A 22278-nucleotide genomic window follows, 5' to 3' on the forward strand; every position below is an offset into this window, starting at 1 on the left:
GAAAGAAAGATCCCTTATCATTTAGCTACAATATAGCAGGTCAGTAACTGGAAGCAGTTAATTCCATAAATTATGTGGGAGTATGCATTAGGAGTGATTTAAAATGGAATGATCATATAAAGTTGATCGTCGGTAAAGCAGATGCCAGACTGAGATTCAGTGGAAGAATCCTAAGGAAATCCGAAAACAAAGTAAATAGGTTACAGTACGCTTGTTCGTCCACTGCTTGAATACTGCTCAGCAGTGTGGGATCCGTACCAGATAGGGCTGATGGAAGAGATAGAGAAGATCCAACGGAGAGCAGCGCGCTTCGTTACAGGATCATTCAGTAATCGCGAAAGCGTTACGGAGGTGATAGATAAACTCCAGTGGAAGACTCTGCAGGAGAGACGCACAGTAGCTCGGTACGGGCTTTTGTTGAAGTTTCGAGAACATACCTTCACCGAGGAGTCAAGCAGTATATTACTCCCTCCTACGTATATCTCGCGAAGAGACCATGAGGATAAAATCAGAGAGATTAGAGCCCACACAGAGGCAAACCGACAATCCTCCTTCCCACAAAGAATACGAGACTGGAATAGAAGGGAGAACCGATAGAGGTACTAAAGGTACCCTCCGCCACACACCGTCAGGTGGCTTGCGGAGTATGGATGTAGATGTAGAGCCGCTCGGCCACAGCGACCGGCTCAGCCCGTATAGTTTTTGAAGTTCCGATGGGTGGCGGCGATGCAGGTACCCTTCAAAACTGCGTCTGTAACGCAGGTGTGTTCCAAGTACAGAGCTGCTACTGGGTTTCTTTTGGCGGAAACCGGAGCATCGCAGATATTCACTGCCGCCTGCAGACCGTCTACTGGGACCTGTCAGTGGACAAAAGCACGGTGAGCCGTTGGGCGAGCCGTCTACCATCACAGCAACAAGGCCGGCCGTCCGATGTACCGCGTGCCGGCCGCGCGCAGCTGTGGTTCCTGCAACGTCGGAACGTGCGGACACTCTCATTCGAGGTGATCACAGGCTACAATCGAAGACCTCGCTGCTCAACTCGACTCGGCGGCTCTGTTGTCAGTGCTGACACAACCGCCCACCAGCTGAGGGACTCCAAGGTCTGAGCGCCCGTTGGGTCTTGCCACCCAACAGGAGACCATGAAGAGAAACGAAGGACCATCTGTGAAGAGTTGTTTGCGTTTTAAGAGGCTGATCGCAACGATTTTCATCGATCATCGTCACATGCGATGAAACATGGATTCATCACTTCGAACCGGAAACAAAACCGCAATCAATGGAGTGACGCCATACCACCTCTCCTCTGAAGAAACGTTTTAAAACCGCTCCCTCAGCCGGTAAAGTCATGGCGACGTTCTTCGAGGACTCTGAAGGAGCTATTTTGTTTCCTCCGTCATCGACTCGGAAGGAAATTGAAGAAACGACTTCGGTATATCAGTCTCCACAAAAATTCAAATGAACTTTTGCTTCCCCATGACAACGCAACAAAGTGGCGCAATTGGGAGGGGCTCAAGAAACTTCAGTGGACTGATCTTCCTCATTCGTCCTACAGCGCTGATCTCTAACCTTCCTGCTCGTGGTCGTGCGGTAGCGTTCTCGCTTCCCACGCCCGGGTTCCCGGGTTCGATTCCCGGCGGGGTCAGGGATTTTCTCTGCCTCGTGATGACTGGGTGTTGTGTGATGTCCTTAGGTTAGTTAGGTTTAAGTAGTTCTAAGTTCTAGGGGACTGATGACCTAAGATGTTAAGTCCCATAGTGCTCAGAGCCATTTGGACCATTTTCTAACCTTCCAACTTCCATCCGATTGGCCCAATGAAGGAAACACTCACTCCACGGGAAGGAATACGTGGATGGTGAGGAGAATACTGTTGCAGCAAGATATTGGCCCCGAAGTCGACCAGTAGAGTAGAGTTTTGCCATGCGAACATATAGGCCCCCTGCAGTAAGGTAGCGTAAGGGCGTCGCATTGAAACGAGATTATTTTGGAAAATAGGTGTTTGTAGCCAAAGAAATGCGGAATAATATGGTGTTTTAGAATCCCGAATAAAACCAACCTGCTTTCAGAAAATAAATGGGTTGCATAACTTACTGAACGCCCCTAGTACATCCCGCAAAATGACCACGACGAGGAAATTCGGGAAATTAGAAATATAATACAAAGATTTACCGATAGTAATTTTTCGGACGCGCCATTAGCGTGTGGAACAGTGGAAGGGGGATCAGTTAATGGTACCAGAAGTACCCTTCACCACACACCAATAGGTGGCTGGTGGAGTAGGATGTACAGCAGGGGTCTCCAAACTACAGCCCGCGGGCCGAAACTGGCCCGCGTTAGCTGGCCGGACATCCCCGGTATCCGGCCCGCCAAATATTTGAGGTGGTGCCTGTACTGCCAACAATTGAGTTTCGAGGCCTATCGTGACTAATACACCGCGACATTGTCGGAGCTCTATCTTTACAAAGCGGAAGGTCATGGTTAAACTTGTGGCTAACCAAATAATACACATTGGTTTGTTGCTTGACTCCACCACGAAATATTGACATCCCCACTGCTCTTTAAAAATTCTACATTCACTGTCAACCTTGCGTTTCTTTTCCATATTTGCACAGAACTTCACAAAAGATTGTAACCTGAAAATAAAATTGTGCTATTTAATACTAATAAAACTATGGAGTAGTCTGCCTAAACAAACTGCAATAAATTTATTTTAAGGTACTTTAATTACTAAATTAAATACTCACAATTACACTGTAGTTCCACTAAAAAAAACAGTGAAATAATACTCAAGTTGTGCTATACGTATTTCAATTCAGATTTTCCTTGTCTCTTCGAATTCAAACTTTGAATTGTCCCACATTTCGTCGTCTCACCTACTAGTACAGCGCATAAAACACTAAAAAAACTCGTGAGACACTCGCAACATAGACACAATCACGTAACAGAACTATCAAATATATGCTCTGGCTCTGCTACTCGCTACGAGACTACATAACTAAACTTATTGTTGCACCGCTTGAAATAACAATGGGTTGACATACACTACCTCTGTTACGTCTTGGAGTAATAGTGTTGCTAACAATGATTTTGGGATTTCGTTAACTTTGCAGGACGCTTTCGTGAAGAATGAGCAATGACATACTTTTTTGTCGGTGAAATTCGCCAGAATAAAATACGCCAGAATTTCGGCCAGGTGCGTCCACCAATCAAAATTATGTAATTAAATAACAATCGCAGTTCCGTTTTACTGCTAGGTATTCCCACAACCTTAGATTTTTGCGGTTTCATCTTCCCTTTAGCCTTACATTACGGTGACCATGGAGTGCTAGGGTGCTTCAATCCCACTAGGTAGATCTTGGCCCTTATGACTTCAAAAATGGTTCAAATGGCTCTGAGCACTATGGGACTTAACATCTGTGGTCATCAGTCCCCTAGAGCTTAGAACTACTTAAACCTAACTAACCTAAGGACAGCACACATATCCATGCCCGAGGCAGGATTCCAACCTGCGACCGTAGCAGTCGCACGGTTCCCGACTGAGCGCCTAGAACCGCTAGACCACCGCGGCCGGCCCTTATGACTTCGTGGAGGAGTCAACGTGGCCGGGCGAAAAAGTTTGGAGACCTCTGATGCAGAGATACATGTCGAACATACGCTAAACGAATAAAAAATAAAGGGGAATACCTGGCGGTGCATGTGCCGAGCATGCAGGAGACCACAGCAGCAGAAGACGAGCCGATCAGCCATTCAAACGTTGTTCACAAAATGAGATCACAAGCTCTGTCAGGACCCCGCGAAACAGCCGTCAACGCTACGGATTCACCTTAATCACTCGTTTACCTCGAGAGACTCTGCAAGCCGCGCCTGCTCTGCCCCGGTCCTCCAGACAGAGCTCGTAGTGAGGGGCACGGCAGAGGGTGCTGCAGCACAAAGCGGCCGAGGCGACCCCGCCTGCGGGTTTGCCCCACAAAGAAACCCGGCCCGCAGGTTTCCCGCTACAAAGAAACCCGCCTCGGCCCGAGAGCCGGCAGTTAGCGCAGGCTCTCAGCCCCGGGCGTCCTGCTATACAAGACCCCCCCACCCCTCCCCCTGCGACCACCTTACTGCACAGTGGTACAAAAGCTGCACGCTACCATCTCCTGGCCACGACCGCAGTCTGTCTCTTCCAGCAGTGCCCGTGTCCCGCACTCTACAACACCGGCACCATTATCCTCTAGCAAAGCGTTCCCAAACTTGATAAAGATACCCCCTGAGGGGGTGAAATATAACTTTATTAAAGGTAAAAACGAAAGGTTTCACTTCTATTTCAATCACGGAACTAAATTATTTTTTTAAAAAAAATCATTACTTACATCAATATTTCGGAAGTCTATAATAATGATTACAAAAGTTATCAATAATTAATTTTCAGGATGAAGAAAAATTTTCGCTACCAGTCACAATAAAATAAATACCTCAAAGTTCAAGAACAGAAGATTGAAATAGTAAAAGAATTCAAATATCTCGGAGAATGGATTAGTTGGAATGCTGGGGAAAGCAAAGCAATGGAATCCAGAAAAAATAAACCTGAATTGGCCTTCCAACTAACAAAAAATACATACAACGAAAAATCCCTTTCATGGGGGTCCAAAATTACACATTACAAGACAGTGTATGCAGCAGAAACACTTAACATGAATTTCAAAGGCCAAATGGAGAAACTCGAGCTAAAGGAAAGAAAAAAATTAAGAAAAATCATTGGGCCAAAATTTCAAGACAATAAGATTATACACATCAAAAATGAAACTCTCTACAAGAAAATTGAAAAACTTCCAGATACTATGCGAAAAAGGAGAATAAATTTTTATGGTCATCTTCTCAGCATGAATTCCAACAGATTAACTAAACAAATCTTTGACTCCTTCCGTAACCGAAAAACGAAGCCAAACTGGTTTAAAGAAACCGAGAAAGACCTAGTGGAATTAAAGATTTCAGAAAATTCACTTACTGATCTAACTGCTAAATTAATTTCTAAAGATGAAAACATAAGGTTCCAAGACAAATTCACACAAAAGTCCAAACCCTTCATCTCGGAAGAAGAGAGGAGAAGAAGATCAGAAAGAATGAAGAAATACTGGGCCCTAAGAAAAGAACAACGCACAAAGAAATGATTGATCCAGCGTACCCCAAAGAGGGTGAAACGAAAGAAGAAGAAGAAAATATTTATTCGTCACAAGACCTAATTCGGGCTTCTGCCCATTCTCAGGTATTTATACATTCATATACACGTTTGTATTTGTGGATATCGATAAAGATGAAGTATCCTCATTATAATTATGCTGTGGTGACAGTTTACGTCAAAGAAAGTTCTCTGACCAAACCCTACATGTTTGTATGTAAACACAGTGCATATCACGAGTTCACGACACAGTAGTGAAATATGTAGCTAAATTTCAAGAACACTGAAACATGGACGTTAAATGGTAACAAATGAGCAACAGAGTGGAAAAACTGTCACCACACAATAATAATAAGAAAGCAGATGGCAGTTATAAGATACGAGGGACATGAAAGAGAAGCAGTGGTTGGGAAGGGAGTGAGACAGGGTTGTAGCCTCTCCCCGATGCTATTCAAGCTGTATATTGAGCAAGCAGTAAAGGAATCAAAAGAAAAGTTCGGAGTAGGTATTAAAATCCATGGAGAAGACATAAAAACATTGAGGTTCGCCGATGACATTGTAATTCTGTCAGAGACAGCAAAGGACTTGGAAGAGCAGTTGAACGGAATGGACAGTGTCTTGAAACGAGGGTATAAGATGAACATCAACAAAAGCAAAACCAGGATAATGGAATGTAGTCGAATTAAGTCGGGTGATGCTGAGGAAATTAGATTAGGAAATGAGACACTTAAAGTAGTAAAGGAGTTTTGCTATTTGAGGAGCAAAATAACTGATGATGGTCGAAGTAGAGAGGATATAAAATGTAGACTGGCAATGGCAAGGAAAGCGTTTCTGAAGAACAGAAATTTGTTAATATCGAGTATAGAATTAAGTGTCAGGAAGTCGTTTCTGAAAGTATTTGTATGGAGTGTAGCCATGTGTGGAAGTGAAACATGGACGATAAATAGTTTAGACAAGAAGAGAATAAAAGCTTTCGAAATGTGGTGCTACAGAAGAATGCTGAAGATTAGATGGGTAGATCACATAACTAATGAGGAGGTATTGAATCTAATTGGGGAGAAGAGGAGTTTGTGGCACCATTTGACTAGAAGAAGGGATCGGTTGGTAGGACATGTTCTGAGGCATCAAGGGATCACCAATTTAGCATTGGAGGGCAGCGTGGAGGGTAAAAATCGTAGAGGGAGACCAAGAGATGAATACACTAAGCAGATTCAGAAGGACGTAGGCTGCAATAGGTACTGGGAGATGAAGAAGCTTGCACAGGATAGAGTAGCATGGAGAGCTGCATCAAACCAGTCTCAGGACTGAAGACCACAACAACAACAACAACAACAACAATAATAACAACTTCATCTTTATTGATCTTCATCAATATAAAGATGTACATGAATGTGTAAACACCTGAGGATAGGCACAAACCCGAAACTGGTCGCGTGATGAATAAATAATGTTTTTATTGTGACTGGTAGCGTAAATTTTTCTACACCCTGTAAAAGAACAGTCACGGAGTTCAACAGCATCCACTATGGATTTACTTAGTATTTTGAGCTTTTCCTCATTGCAGAGAGTTATCTCCAACATAATAATTTATCTATCAGGGCACCCAGTCCATCGGATGATCTGGCTTCTCAAATGTGTACTGTTTCCGATTCACTTAGTGCCCTCCAGCGGTTCTGTTTGCTACAGATATACCACCCCTTAGTACAACGAATCCAAGAATGCCTTCATTCGCTCGCTGATGATGGAGCCAATGTGATCTTCATGTGGGTCCCTGGTCACATTGGAGTGTCGGGGGATGAAGCTGCTGATGCTGCTGCCAAGCCTGCACTCCGACTACCTGGGCATTTTAGCTGTTGATCTCTGTGTTGCTGCACTTACGAACGTTTGTCCCTCTGGTATGAACGCTGGTCTTCTCTATATGGGAACGAACTCCGGGAACTGAAACACCGTGGACGACTTCCTCTCGCCCCGAGGAGATGCTTTTAGCTCGCCTGCGTGTTGGGCACTGTCGTTTCAGTCACCGTCATTTGTTCAGTGGAGATCCTGCACCAATCTGCGTTTGCTGCAGCCGACGATTGACAGTGCGCCATTTTCTGACCCAATGGTGATTTCATGCCCGTTTACGTTTTAATGTACGTTTGACGTATGAATTATTAGGTATTTTAGCAGATGGAATGACACAGTCAAGGCAGCCTGTAAAAGGAAAAAGAAGGCGTATCAAAAATGGCTACATACTGGAACTCTGGTACACAGAGAAAGTTATGTTGAAGAAAGAAACAAAGCCAAACAGATAATTACAGCATCCAAGAAGAAATCTTGGGAAGACTTTGGAAACAGGTTGGAGACTATGGGTCAAGCTGCTGGAAAACCATTTTGGAGTGTAATTAGCGATCTTCGAAAGGGGGGTAAGAAGGAAATGACAAGTATTTTGGACGGATCAGGAAAACTGCTGGTGAATCCCGTGGATGCCTTGGGCAGATGGAGGGAATATTTTGAAGAGTTGCTCAATGTAGGTGAAAATACGATCAGTAATGTTTCAGATTTCGAGGTAGAATGGGAAAGGAATGATGATGGAAATAGGATCACATTTCAGGAAGTGGAGAAAATGGTCAATCAGATTGCAGTGCAATAAAGCAGCTGGGGTGGATGAAATTAAGTCGGAACTCATCAAATACAGTGGAATGTCAGGTCTTAAATGGCTACACAGGATAATTGAAATGGCCTGGGAGTCGGGACAGGTTCCATCAGACTGGACAAAAGCAGTAATCACACCAATCTTTAAACATGGAAACAGAAAAGATTGTAACAACTACAGAGGTATATCTTTAATCAGCGTTGTGGGTAAAATCTTCTCAGGTATTGTTGAAAGGAAAGTGCGAGTATTAGTTGAAGACCAATTGGATGAAAATCGGCGTGGATTTAGGCCTCTTAGAGGTTGTCAGGACCAGATCTTTAGCTTACGGCAAATAATGGAGAAGTGTTATGAGTGGAACAGGGAATTGTATCTATGCTTTATAGATCTAGAAAAGGCATATGGCCGGGTTCCTAGGAGGAAGCTATTGTCTGTTCTACGAGATTATGGAATAGGAGGCAAAGGTCTTTACATGGATAGTGAGGCAGCAGTTAGAGTTGACGGTAAATTGAGTTCATGGTTCAGAGTAGTTTCAGGGTTAGGACAAGGCTGCAACCTGTCTCCACTGTTCATATTATTTATGGATCATATGTTGAAAACAATAGAGTGGCTGGGTGAGATTAAGATATGTGAACACACAATAAGCAGTCTTGCACATGCGGATGACTTAGTTGTGATGGCAGATTCGATTGAAAGTTTGGAAAGTAATATTTCAGAGCTAGATCAGAAATGTAAGGACTATGGTATGAAGATTAGCATCTCCAAAACGAAAGTAATGTCAGTGGGAAAGAAATATAAACGGATCGAGTGCCAAATAGGAGGAACAAAGTTAGAACAGGTGGACGGTTTCAAGTACTTAGGATGCATATTCTCACAGGATGGCAACATAGTGAAAGAACTGGAAGCGAGGTGTAGCAAAGCTAATGCAGTGAGCGCTCAGCTACGATCTACTCTCTTCTGCAAGAAGGAAGTCAGTACCAAGACTAAGTTATCTGTGCACCGTTCAATCTTTCGACCAACTTTGTTGTATGGGAGCGAAAGCTGGGTGGATTCAGGTTACCTTATCAACAAGGTTGAGGTTACGGATATGAAAGTAGCTAGGATGATTGCAGGTACTAGTAGATGGGAACAATGGCAGGAGGGTGTACTCAACGACGAACCTGGAAGCACGAATGGCAAAACGTCCACAATGAGGAAATCAAAGAAAAACTGGGAATGAACTCTATAGATGTAGCAGTCAGGGCGAACAGGCTTAGGTGGTGGGGTCATGTTACACGCATGGGAGAAGCAAGGTTACTTAAGAGACTCATGGGTTCAGCAGTAGAGGGTAGGAGGAATCGGGGCAGACCAAGGAGAAGGTACCTGGATTCGGTTAAGAATGATTTTGAAGTAACAGGTTTAACATCAGAAGAGGCACCAATGTTAGCACTGAATAGGGGATCATGGAGGAATTTTATAAGGGGGCTATGCTCCAGACTGAACGCTGAAAGGCATAATCAGTCTTAAATGATGATGATGATGATAGGAACTGTTTCTTGAGGATGGTTTATAGGTCTCTTAACTGTGCATTTTTAATCTCATCCATGCTTGTAAAACCGCTGTCCTTTAATGCCTGCTTTGAAATGATTATACCACTTGTATGCCCTTGGTTCACTTATAACAGGCTCACCAAAAGCAATATTTAACATACACTTTATTCCATTCATATAACAAAATTTAATACAGATTCTCTAATCTATTACATACAAAACAAATAATCGTTGATGCTACCAAAACACATGTAACCTTTTTGACAGCTGCAACACAAAGAGTGTTTAAAAAGTAAGCAGAAATTAACAATTTTTTATGTCGTATTAGTCCGATTTGCACTACTTTTTTTGTCACTGTCTTCGTAAACATGTCTCAAAGGTATGTGTACAATGTTATTCACAGCCGGCCGGAGTGGCCGAGCGGTTGTAGGCGCTACAGTCTGGAACCGCGCAACCGCTACGGTCGCAGGTTGGAATCCTGCCTCGGGCATGGATGTGTGTGATGTCCTTAGGTTAGTTAGGTTTAAGTAGTTCTAAGTTCTAGGGGACTGGTGACCTCAGATGTTAAGTCCCATAGTGCTCAGAGCTATTTCAACCAATTATGGGACATAGTCGAGAGGTCGGTTCGAGCACAGATTTGTGCACCACTAACACTTCCGCAATTATGGAGTGCTATACATGCAGCATGGCTAAATATTTCTGCAAGGGACTTCCAACGACTTGCTGAGTTCATGCGACGTCGAGTCAGTGCACTACGCGGGGCGAAAGGATGGTTGAGCCAATAACTGGCAACAACGCTGTCTACGTCACAAGCAGGACTTACGAGACGTCATATTGTATTTTGTCGTTTTCAGTTGAATCCCATATTTGGTGGATAAGTTACGTTCTGCGAACAGATGCTGTTTCAGAGCACCAGTACATTTAGGATCTCTCGAGAACGCGTCGCTACTGGTAGGACTGGGCGCAGCAAAATGACGTGAAACGTCCTACTGGTATTGGTGCTTAAAGAATTTTCGTATCTCGTTATTTTCATATTATAGCTTGTTTGTTACGAAAGGCTATGGCACACTGAATATTCATCAAAAACACTTCGTGGTGCGATGAGTTATGATTAACTAACAGTTAATAACGTATTGGCGATTAAAGCCTTCAGAAGATCGTAATATAAAGTACACGGCCGAATGTCACACGAGTTCAGTGTAGCGTAGTGGATAGAAGAGTTATGCGTCTCACTGCATACACAATTTTATTATTCACCTTGGCATTTTTTACAATTTTGTGGGACTTCCTTACTAATTTAACAGAAATACTTTCTGTAATACTTACGCTATGTAAATAGAACTGCGCGCTGTCTCAGGGCAGAATATTTTCGACTCTGTGAACTATCAGCTGATGTCCTTACTGACTGCACCTGGAACTTTCCTTTTTGCTTTACAACAGGTTATATCGAACGTTTTCCTTTATGAGCGCTTGCTGAAAGGTAATGCCTCCGAATTTCTTATGTGAAAACTCTTAAAGGCTTTTAAAATGAAACAGACATTGTTAACATCCTACAGCTTTATTCTTTATGTCTTGCCAGCACAGCCACCCTGGTGACGAACACATTTCTCCCAACGAGAGACCAGTTGGTTGGTACCATCGCTGTGGAATGTTTGACTTCGCTGACGGGGCCACAACCTCAGCTCTCCTTGGACCGTTTCCATCATTATCAAAGTGAAGTCCTTGAAGGTGGTCTTTAAGTTGTGGAAACAGATGAAAATCGCATTGGTTCAAAAATGGTTCAAATGGCTCTGAGCACTATGCGACGTAACTTCTGAGGTCATCAGTCGCCTAGAACTTAGAACTAATTAAACCTAACTAATCTAAGGACATGACACACATCCATGCCCGATGCAGGATTCGAACCTGCGACCGTAGCGGTCGCCCGGCTCGAGACTGTAGGGCCTAGAACCGCTCGGCCACTCCGGCCGGCCAAAATCGCATTGTACCAGGTCGGTACTGTGTAGAGGGTGATCGATGACAGTGATCCCAAGGGGCTGATTGGCTCCAGATGTCACAGTGCTCGTGTGTGGTCTATCATTCACATACCAAAGGACAGGTTGCTGCATGTGTGGGGGAACTCTTCGAATTCTAAACTCAATTATAGCACGCCGTTCCTCACGATCGGTCCAGACAGATTATTGCGAGCACCTGTCAACACCCTGAATAACCAAATTTAACAGCGCCGATCGCTGCAAGACACGCAGGAAGAGAGCCAGCGAGGGTCTCGAAGCTACAGACAGTGACGTGGGGCCGCGCTGAATACACTGCCGTGGACACCTGCGCCAGATTTCTCGTCTGAAGATCATTGGCGCGAAGAGCCCGATCGGAGTGGTACGACATACACTCGATTGCATTTTAATTCAGGGAGTTTAATGGCCAGGGGGCTACCGTAAACTCAACCTAGTTACCAGAATGAGATTTTCACTCTGCAGTGGAATGTGCGCTGATATGAAATTTCCTGGCAGATTAAAACTGTGTGCCGGACCGAGACTCGAACTCGGGACCTTTGCCTTTCGCCGGTAAGTGCTCTACCATCTCAGCTACCCAAGCAAGACTCACGCCCCGTCGTCACAGCTTCACTTCTGCCACTACCTCGTCTCCTACCTTCTAAACTTTACAGAAGCTCTGCTGTGAACCTTGCAGACCTAGCGCTCCTGAAAGAAAGGATATTGCGGAGACATGGCTTAGCTACAGCCTGGGGGATGTTTCCAGAATCATATTATCACTCTGCAGCGGGGTGTGCGCTGATACAGAACTTCCTGGCAGATTAAAACTGTGTGCCGGACCGAGACTCGAACTCGGGACCTTTGCCTTTCGCCGGTAAGTGCTCTACCATCTGAGCTACCCAAGCACGACTCACGCCCCGTCCTCACAGCTTCACTTCTGCCAGTATCTAGTGTCCTACCTTCCAAACTTCACAGAAGCTCTCCGGCGAACCCGCAGAACTAGCACTCCTGGACGAAAGGATATTGCGGAGACATACAAGCGCACACTCTGCTGCAGAGTGAAAATCTCATTCTGGAACATCCCCCAGGCTGTGGCTAAGCCATGTCTCCGCAGTATCCTTTTTTCCAGGAGTTCTAGTTCTGCAGGTTCGCCGGAGAACTTCTGTGAAGTTTGGAAGGTAGGAGACGAGATACTGGCAGAAGTGAAGCTATGAGGACGGGGCGTGAGTCGTGCTTGGGTAGGTCAGATGGTAGAGCACTTGCCCGCGAAAAGCAAAGGTCACGAGTTCGAGTCCCGGTCCGACACACAGTTTTAATCTGCCAGGAAGTTTCATCCTAGTTATGTACGAACCACGCACGTACACTGCAAGCTATATGACAATGCAGTGTGTCCTGCTGACGGATGCCACCGTGCCGAGGAGATACAGACTGCATGTAGGGGTGGGCTTCATTCCCAAGGATACATGCATACCTGTGTTGATCCATAGTGCCTTCCAGGATGACAAGATCATCCACGGAAAGTCACGAAAAAAGTCCTCACACAATAACGCTCCCTCCTCCGGCCTGGACCATTGCGACGACTGTTGCAGGATGTATGCTTTCAGAGGTTTCACATAAGATGGAGCAAAAAACGTGATTGATTTGAAAAGGTCACCTATCGACACCCAGTGGACGTCCAAATGCGGTACTGACGCGGAAATTCGAGACTTCGTCGCCGATGAACAACAGTCACCCATGTCAGAAATGTGCAAACAAACAGTTACAGTGCATACAGTTATCTGTACGTGCTGTAATGATTGGTTTTAGCATTTCTGTCATTCTTTCCCGCATTTTCGGAAATGTAATTTTTTTGCTATGTTACGATGATTCGAAAATGAGTCCCGGCCCGAAACAAGTCTCAGAGCGAATAAAAAAAAGTGAAATTTGCAACACTGGCTGGATTTCGTTGTACAGAGCTCCTGTGTCGTCTGTTGCAATATACAAAAGTCAGAAAATTATACTCATCTTGAATTTCTTGTTCTCGTACATAATGGCTCAGCTCGTTGTTCTTTAAGTTATACGGCTTTTTGCGGATGATGCTGTAGCATATCGAGAGGTTGTAACAATGGAAAATTGTACTGAAATGCAGGAGGATCTGCAACGAACTGACGCATGGTGCAGGAAATGGCAACCGAATCTCAATTTAGACAAGTGTGATGTGCTGCGAATACACAGAAAGAAAGATCTTTTATCATTTAACTACAGGTCAGCAACTGGGAGCAGTTAATTCCATTAATTATTTGGGAGTAGGCATCAGGAGTGATTTAAAATGGAATGATCATATACAGTTGATCGTCGGTAATGCAGATGCCAGACAGATTCATTGGAAGGATCCTAAGGAAATGCAGTCCGAAATCAAAGAAAGTTGGCTGCAGTACACTTGTTCGCCCAATGCTTGAATACTGCGCACCGGCGTGGGATCCGTACCAGATAGGGTTGATAGAAGAGAGAGAGAGAGAAAACCCAACGGAGAGCAGCAGTGCTCAGAGCCATTTGAACCATTTTTTTGAGATCTTTATGAATGGTCACCATACGATTATGGGCGTAGAGGGGCTCCACTTAATATTTTCCCAACAGCGCCTGCCCACACACAGCCCCGTAACTACTGGTCTCCCCATGCGTGCCTTGCCGACTGCTCGTCTACCGGCCACTTTACTCTGTGTGCATTACAACCCGACGCATGCAGAGGATCAGACAGTAGCTTGTCGTATTATAAACGTCCTGGGGAGAGGAGGGGGAATCGCCTCACTACCTGCCTGAAACCTTTTGCTGTTGGCAGGCGAGATGCATCGCCTTGTGTGCTTTGCTGCAAACTCCAAACCTTTCGTTGATCTCTCTCCACGGTCTTCACGTCCAGTCACGTGCCAGGGGCGTGACTGCTCTACCCCAGAGTGAAGTGGCGGCTTTGGACGGTATGACTGCACACGGGTTGTTGTTGTTGTTGTGGTGGTGGTGGTGGTGGTGTTAGTGATGGGGTTGTCGAGTGATTAAATCATGTTACAACAAGACTAGTACAGATCGCTTCCCTTATCATTTAGCTACAATATAGCAGGTCAGAAACTGGAAGCAGTTAATTCCATAAATTATCTGGGAGTACGCATTAGGAGTGATTTAAAATGGAATGATCATATCAAGCTGATCGTCGGTAAAGCAGATGCCACACTGAGACTCATTGGAAGAATCCTAAGGAAATGCAATCAGAAAACAAAGGAAGTAGGTTACAGTACACTCGTTCGCCCACTGCTTGAATACTGCTCAGCAGTGTGCGATCCGTACCAGATAGGGTTGATGGAAGAGAGCAGCGCGCTTCGATACAGGATCATTTAGTAACCGCGAAAGCGTTACGGAGATGATAGATAAACTCCAGTGGAAGACTCTGCAAGAGAGGCGCTCAGTAGCTCGGTACGGGCTTTTATTGAAGTTTCGAGAACATACCTTCACCGACGAGTCAAGCAGTATATTGCTCTCTCCTATGCATATCTCGCGAAGAGACCATGAGGATAAAATCAGAGAGGTTAGAGCCCACACAGAGGCATACCGACAATCTTTCGTTCCACGAACAATACGAGACTGGAATAGAAGGGAGAACCGATAGAGGTACTCAAGGTATCGTCCGCCACACACCGTCAGGTGGCTTGCGGAGTATGGATGTAGATGTTCTCAGAAGAGGCCAACGTCCTCATGTGTTTTACGAACAAAATATTTTCTCTGTTATCTGGTGCGCGGGGTAGCCGATCGGTCAAGGGCGCCTTACCGCGGTTCGCGCGGCTGCCCCCGTCTGAGGTTCGAGTCGTCCCTCGGGCATGGGCGCACGCTTGGCGGTGCGACCAGAAATTTTCTGTCCCGCTCATGGCCACGAGCACTAACATATATGACATGTGCTGCGTGCGCGCGACCTTGAGCGGGACTGGTCGCACCGCCACGGGTATCTACACTCCTGGAAATTGAAATAAGAACACCGTGAATTCATTGTCCCAGGAAGGGCAAACTTTATTGACACATTCCTGGGGTCAGATACATCACATGATCACACTGACAGAACCACAGGCACATAGACACAGGCAACAGAGCATGCACAATGTCGGCACTAGTACAGTGTATATCCACCTTTCGCAGCAATGCAGGCTGCTATTCTCCCATGGAGACGATCGTAGAGATGCTGGATGTAGTCCTGTGGAACGGCTTGCCATGCCATTTCCACCTGGCGCCTCAGTTGGACCAGCGTTCGTGCTGGACGTGCAGACCGCGTGAGACGACGCTTCATCCAGTCCCAAACATGCTCAATGGGGGACAGATCCGGAGATCTTGCTGGCCAGGGTAGTTGACTTACACCTTCTAGAGCACGTTGGGTGGCACGGGATACATGCGGACGTGCATTGTCCTGTTGGAACAGCAAGTTCCCTTGCCGGTCTAGGAATGGTAGAACGATGGGTTCGATGACGGTTTGGATGTACCGTGCACTATTCAGTGTCCCCTCGACGATCACCAGTGGTGTACGGCCAGTGTAGGAGATCGCTCCCCACACCATGATGCCGGGTGTTGGCCCTGTGTGCCTCGGTCGTATGCAGTCCTGATTGTGGCGCTCACCTGCACGGCGCCAAACACGCATACCACCATCATTGGCACCAAGGCAGAAGCGACTCTCATCGCTGAAGACGACACGTCTCCATTCGTCCCTCCATTCACGCCTGTCGCGACACCACTGGAGGCGGGCTGCACGATGTTGGGGCGTGAGCGGAAGACGGCCTAACGGTGTGCGGGACCGTAGCCCAGCTTCATGGAGACGGTTGCGAATGGTCCTCTCCGATACCCCAGGAGCAACAGTGTCCCTAATTTGCTGGGAAGTGGCGGTGCGGTCCCCTACGGCACTGCGTAGGATCCTACGGTCTTGGCGTGCATCCGTGCGTCGCTGCGGTCCGGTCTCAGGTCGACGGGCACGTGCACCTTCCGCCGACCACTGGCGACAACATCGATGTACTGTGGAGACCTCACGCCCCACGTGTTGAGCAATTCGGCGGTACGTCCCCCCGGCCTCCCGCATGCCCACTATACGCCCTCGCTCAAAGTCCGTCAGCTGCACATACGGTTCACGTCCACGCTGTCGCGGCATGCTACCAGTGTTAAAGACTGCGATGGAGCGCAGCTAGCGCCATTCGACGGCCAACACCGCGGTTCCTGGTGTGTCCGCTGTGCCGTGCGTGTGATCTTTGCTTGTACAGTCCTCTCGCAGTGTCCGGAGCAAGTATGGTGGGTCTGACACACCGGTGTCAATGTGTTCTTTTTTCCATTTCCAGGAGTGTAGTTTTACTTAGACCCGCGGTGCGCTATAATTCACTTCCGTTGCGCAATATGACCTTGAACGCTGCGCGACGGGACTTTTTCTTTAGTTTTTATTGGCGATTCGTGTCAGAATGTGTACTCAGAGTTGTGTGTGTGTGTGTGTGTGTTTGTTTGTTTGTTTTGTCCTTAGCGAACTACAGACCTATATCATTGACGTCGGTTTGCAGTAGGGTTTTGGAGCATATACTGTATTTAAACATTATGAATCACCTCGAAGGGAACGATCTATTGATACTTAATCAGCATGGTTTCAGAAAACATCGTTCTTGTGCAACGCAGCTAGCTCTTTATTCGCACGAAGTAATGGCCGCTATCGACAGGGGATCTGATGTTGATTCCGTATTTCTATATTTCCGGAAAGCTTTTGACACCGTTCCTCACAAGCGACTTCTAATCAAACTGTGGGTATCGTCTCAGTTGTGCGACTGGATTCGTGATTTCCTGTCAGGAAGGTCGCAGTTCGTAGTAATAGACGGCACATCATCGAGTAAAACTGAAGTGATATCAGGTGTTCCCCAGGGAAGCGTCCTGGGACCTCTGCTGTTCCTGATCTATATAAATGACCTGGGTGACAATCTGAGCAGTTCTCTTAGGTGGTTCGCAGATGCTGCTGTAATTTACCGTCTAGTAAGGTCATCCGAATACCAGTATCAGTTGCAAAGCGATTTAGAAAAGACTGCTGTATTGTGTGCCAGGTGGCAGTTGACACTAAATAACGAAAAGCGTGCGGTGATCCACATGAGTTCCAAAAGAAATCCGTTGGAATTCGATTACTCGATAAATAGTACAGTTCTCAAGGCTGTCAATTAAACTAAGTACCTGGGTGTTAAAATTACGAACAACTTCAGTTGGAAAGACCACACAGGTAATATTGTGGGGAAGGAGAGCCAAAGGTTGCGTTTCATTGGCAGGACACTTAGAAGATGCAACAAGTCCACTAAAGAGACAGCTTACACTACACTCGTTCGTCCTCTGTTAGAATATTGCTGCGCGGTGTGGGATCCTTACCAGGTGGGATTGACGGAGGACATCGAAAGGGTGCAAAAAAGGCAGCTCGTTTTGTATTATCACGTGATAGGGGAGAGAGTATGGCAGATATGATACGCGAGTTGGGATGGAAGTCATTACAGCAAAGTCGTTTTTCGTCGCGGCGAGATCTATTTATCAAATTTCAGTCGCCAACTTTCTCTTTCGAATGCGAAAATATTTTATTGAGCCCAACCTACATAGGTAGGAACGATCATCAAAATAAAATAAGAGAAATCAGAGCTCGAACAGAAAGGTTTAGGTGTTCGTTTTTCCGGCGCGCTGTTCGGGAGTGGAATGGTAGAGCGATAGTATGATTGTGGTTCGATGAACCCTCTGCCAAGCACTTAAATGTGAATTGCAGAGTAGTCATGTAGATGTAGAGGAAGTTAGTTTAAGTTAGATTAAGTAGTGTGTAAGCCTAGGGACCGATGACTTCAGCAGTTTGGTCCCACAGGTACTTACCATCACCGCACACTGTTATCAGTGATTCGGCGTAATGCATTCACGAAACAATCATAACAATAATTACGTTCTGTTGACTTTCGCAACAATGCAGTTGGATGAACTTTTAAATGAAACACTTTTTTGACATCCGATTTCATGTATTTCACCACGATCAAGCTCATAGCGACTGCTGAACATAAAAACTTTCATACATAGGCGCATCTTTACGAGTCCACATTACACGGTTACAACGGAGACGCGTCCCAGAATTGCCTCCCCCACGCCAGTTCTCCATGAAATCATCGCACAAACCCACTCCCACCAACTAACTTCAAAGAAGGTAAGAAATATGTTACATTTCCAATCTTTCAAAGAGTTTATGGATGTCAGTGCAGTCAAACTGTGATAAACTTCATGTAGAAAATATTATTCGAACTACAAACATGTTTTATAATGAATGAACTATGTCGTAATCATAAATACAATTTGAAACTTTCTGGCAGATTAAAACTGTGTGCCGGACCGAGACTCGAACTCGGGACCTTTGCCTTCCGCGGGCAAGTGCTCTACCAACTGAGCTACCCAAGCACGACTCACGCCCCGTCCTCACAGCTTTACTTCTGGCACTGCCTGGCCTACTACCTTCCAAACTTCATAGAAGCTCTCCTGCAAAGCTTGCAGAACTAGCACTCCTGGAAGAAAGGATATTGCGGAGGCATGGTTTAGCCACAGCCTGGGGGTTGTTTCTAGAATGACGGGGCGTGAATCGTGCTTGGGTAGCTCAGTTGGTAGAGCACTTGCCTGCGAAAGGCAAAGGTCCCGAGTTCGAGTCTCGGTCCAGCACACAGTTTTAATCTGCCAGGAAGTTTCATATCAGCGCACACTCCGCTGTAGAGTGAAAATTTCGTTCTATAAATACAATTTATTTAACTAATTTTTAGTAATTTGTGTAATGCCAAAACTAAGTTTATTTGTCGATAACTGGTAAAACTAGCAAATCTGATTTCATGGGATAATTAAAGTTTTCAGAGAGAAAGTTATAGTATGAAGAAAGGTATTTTCGAAATATAATGGGAAAAAATTAATGTGATCAATAAAATTTCGACTGATAGTCGCCATGTATCGTAACAGTCATGAAAATTTTTCGTTTAGAAAGTACGTTATGCAAATTTCAGACAAAAAAAATTTGAAAAAAATGGTATCGTCACCCACTGCTGAATACATGTCACAAAGGCAAAGATTCGTTTTAGGTTCTCGTGGGATAAGCAGCTTTCCGCAGATAGCATACAGGCACGCTAAGAATTGGTTTCCGCCTAGTAGGGTGTTTCACTTCTTCTCCAGACAGTGTGTCTGTAGAATACAACTTCAACAACAAAACCCTCATGAGAACAGAGGAATATCGTTGTGGCCGGAGTATTAAAACCTGCTGTGGTGCACACAGCAACGGTCGTCAGGCGCGAACAGGCAGACGTGAATTCCTGCCGGGCAGTAATGCAGTTTGAGCTGTCGGCCGCACGCCGCTACACGTTCCGTTGCGATGTGATGTGATTTACGGTTCCACAGTTCATTCATCCGCCAGCAGTAGCCGCAGCCAATGATCGCGTTTCAGCCCGCGGCCCGCTTTTCAATTTCCTCGTTTTTATTACTTCTTTTATTGTAACCGAAGGCCGCGAACGACAGACATTTTTATTCGAAAAATAAGCGTAATGTATTTCAGTGGCGTAACTTGATGAACGGCGTGTCCGTCCGGCCTGAAAAATATATTTCCATCGCCGCTTGGCGCACCAACTCCAGGGACTGCGAGTACTTGTATTACGGGTCACGCAGGGCGCGCCCGAAAGCTCTTCTCAGCGAGCTAGAAATGGCCCGACGGCAACCGCACGCCGAGGGCCGTGTTCTCATTGCCGTTCTGTCACTCCAGCCTCGAAGTAGAAACGGTAGGTGTTCTCCAAGTGATCGCCGTATCGCGGACGGATATATGAAAACTGCGCTCAGTGAAATTTGCGCCCCCTTGAAAAATGTGATCTCTGCGCTTCTGGAACCTACCTGCCCACAAACAAGGGAACATTCACAGGTGTTAATAACTAACTTCACGAAACTTGGCGGTTATGTAGGCGGGTCAAAATAACGAAACATGTATTTTTTACTTTCTTCCCTATTTCAATTGTAAGGGGTAAAACATGCCTTCAAGGTAAATTGGCATATTAGAATTAGGGGGAATGTTTTCGGAACGATGATGTACAGGGTCAAAACTTTCGGGTCAAATCAAAACAGGTGATAGTGGGTCCACAACCGATAATATTTGGATAGTCATCCCATAGCTTGAAACGCATTTTCATTGTACACTACTGGCCATTAAAACTGCTACGCAAGCCGGGTGATACGCCAGTATGGCGATGACGAATACACGCTTCACCGCGATGTCGCCAAACACGGATGCGACCATCATGATGCTGTGCACAGAACCTGGTTCATCCGAAAAAATGACGTTTTGCCATTCGTGCACCCAGATTCGTCGTTCAGTACACCATCGCAGGCGCTTCTGTCTGTGATGCAGCGTCAACGGTAACCGCAGCCGCGGTCTCCGAGCTAATAGTCCAGGCTGCTGCAAACGTCGTCGATCTGTTCGTGCAGATGGTTGTCTTGCAAATGTCCCCAATCTGTTGACTCAGGGATCGAGACGTGGCTGCACGATCCGTTACAGCCATGCGGATAAGATGCCTGTCATCTCGACTGCTAGTGATACGAGGCCGTTGGGATCCAGCACGGCGTTCCGTATTACCCTCCTGAACCCATCGATTCCGTATTCTGCTAACAGTCATTGGATCTCGACCAACGCGAGCAGCAATGTCGCGATACGATAAACCGCAATCGCGATAGGCTACAATCCGATCTTTATCAAAGTCGGAAACGTGATGGTACGCATTTCTCCTCCTCACACGAGGTAGCACAACAACGTTCTACCAGGCAACGCCGGTCAACTGCTGTCTGTGTATGAGAAATCGGTTGGAAACTTTCCTCATGTCAGCAAGTTGTAGGTGTCGCCACCGGCGCCAACCTTGTGTGAATGCTCTGAAAAGCTAATCATTTGCATTATCACATCATCATCTTGCGGTCGGTTAAATTTCGCGTCTGTAGCACGTCGTCTTCATGGTGTAACAATTTTAATGGCCACTAGTGTATTATGGACATACAGCGTACACCGCGTAAGAATAACATAGCTTTTAACAAGATGGCTAGCAATTCTTTCTTATTACTGTGACCATTTTCGACAGATCTACGCTGGCATCATCGGAACCCTGTCACTTTTTATTTAACGAATCCTCACTATGTGATTTCAATATTTCAACAAACATGCAGAACCAATAATGTTACAAGATCCGATAGTGAAAACGTACATCTGTTGAAAGATGTCATAGTATAAGAAAGAATTGCCTGCGATCTTGGTCAGCTTGAGTCTTCAAGAATAATATAAATTCCAGATTGCCCCCAAGCTGATGCAGTGTCAAACATACGAGTACATCCCATAATAAATGTTCAAAGCGACGACAGCCAGTCTCAATGGATGTGCTGAAAAAGCGCGTGCAGTTCCGCCGCACTTTCGTAAAGATCCCAGGTATCTAACGGTGCACTGAAACAGCGACAGATAAACACCGTGCACCCCTGACCACCAAACAGAAATACTGGACAGAACTTAGCTCATAGCACGGGTGTCATATGACGACCACAAGCATCGCACCACCGTCGAACAAATGTGCAGAACTATAGACCTACATCTCTAACGTCGATCAGTTGTAGAATTTTGGAACACGTATTATGTTCGAGTATAATGACTTTTCTGGAGACTAGAAATCTGCTCTGTCGGAATCAGCATGGGTTTCGAAAAAAACGATCGTGCGAAACCCAGCTCGCGCTAATCGTCCACGAGACTCAGAGGGCCATAGACACGGGTTCACAGGTAGGTGCCGTGTTTCTTGACTTCCGCAAGGCGTTTGATACAGTTCCCCCAAGGTCGTTAGATGAACAAAGTAAGAGCATGTGGACTATCAGGCCAATTGTTTGATTGGATTGAAGAGTTCCTAGATAACAGAACGCAGCAAGTCTTCCGAAGTAAGAGTGATT

The 22278-nt window shown here is 45.7% G+C and overlaps 1 protein-coding gene and 1 non-coding gene across 2 annotated transcripts in view; both read right to left on the reverse strand.

The window, feature by feature from the left end:
* Positions 1-22278, reverse strand: part of LOC126419216 (calcium uniporter protein, mitochondrial) — a gene marked incomplete in the record, with an annotated part of 2318083 nt that overhangs the window by 660973 nt on the left and 1634832 nt on the right.
* Positions 18671-18745, reverse strand: Trnap-cgg (transfer RNA proline (anticodon CGG)). Its single transcript has one exon. It is a non-coding gene; the product is annotated as a tRNA-Pro (tRNA).

Source organism: Schistocerca serialis, chromosome 9 (assembly GCF_023864345.2).
Source record: "Schistocerca serialis cubense isolate TAMUIC-IGC-003099 chromosome 9, iqSchSeri2.2, whole genome shotgun sequence".
NCBI classification, from domain to species: Eukaryota; Metazoa; Arthropoda; class Insecta; order Orthoptera; family Acrididae; genus Schistocerca; species Schistocerca serialis.